Below are 490 nucleotides of genomic sequence, written 5' to 3' on the forward strand. Positions count from 1 at the left end.
TTAATTCAGTGGCGGAAACGGGCTTCCATAGCTATGACAAACAAATACATAAAAATAAAATTACTGTAATGTAATTTCTATTGAATCTTGTATGTCGTGTTTTTGAAAATATTTGTAATTAAATATATTTGTAAGTTGCAATTTATTACATTTTATATTATCACATTAACTTTGTGTAATAGCTAGCACACTTCAAATTCAAGTCCTTTATATGTGCTATATGTGTTAGTCAAAACATCAGTGCATAATGATTTAAAACACATTTTAACATAAAATGTAACTTTAGATTAATGAAAAAAGTTGACTTTTTAAAAGTGTACTTAAATGTGTACCCTTTCAGTCGGTCACTCCCGACGTGACGTCTCCGTTCCCTCCTTCAGGGAACGAGGGTTACCATACATAACCGAGACGTTCCCTTTCAGTCGGTCACTCCCGACGTCACGTCGGATGACCGACGAATTGGTCTCTCTAAGCGAGATCCCAATTCGTC

The sequence above is a fragment of the Sinocyclocheilus rhinocerous genome, unplaced genomic scaffold, assembly GCF_001515625.1.
Source record: "Sinocyclocheilus rhinocerous isolate Xijiao unplaced genomic scaffold, SAMN03320098_v1.1 scaffold155, whole genome shotgun sequence".
NCBI lineage: Eukaryota > Metazoa > Chordata > Actinopteri > Cypriniformes > Cyprinidae > Sinocyclocheilus > Sinocyclocheilus rhinocerous.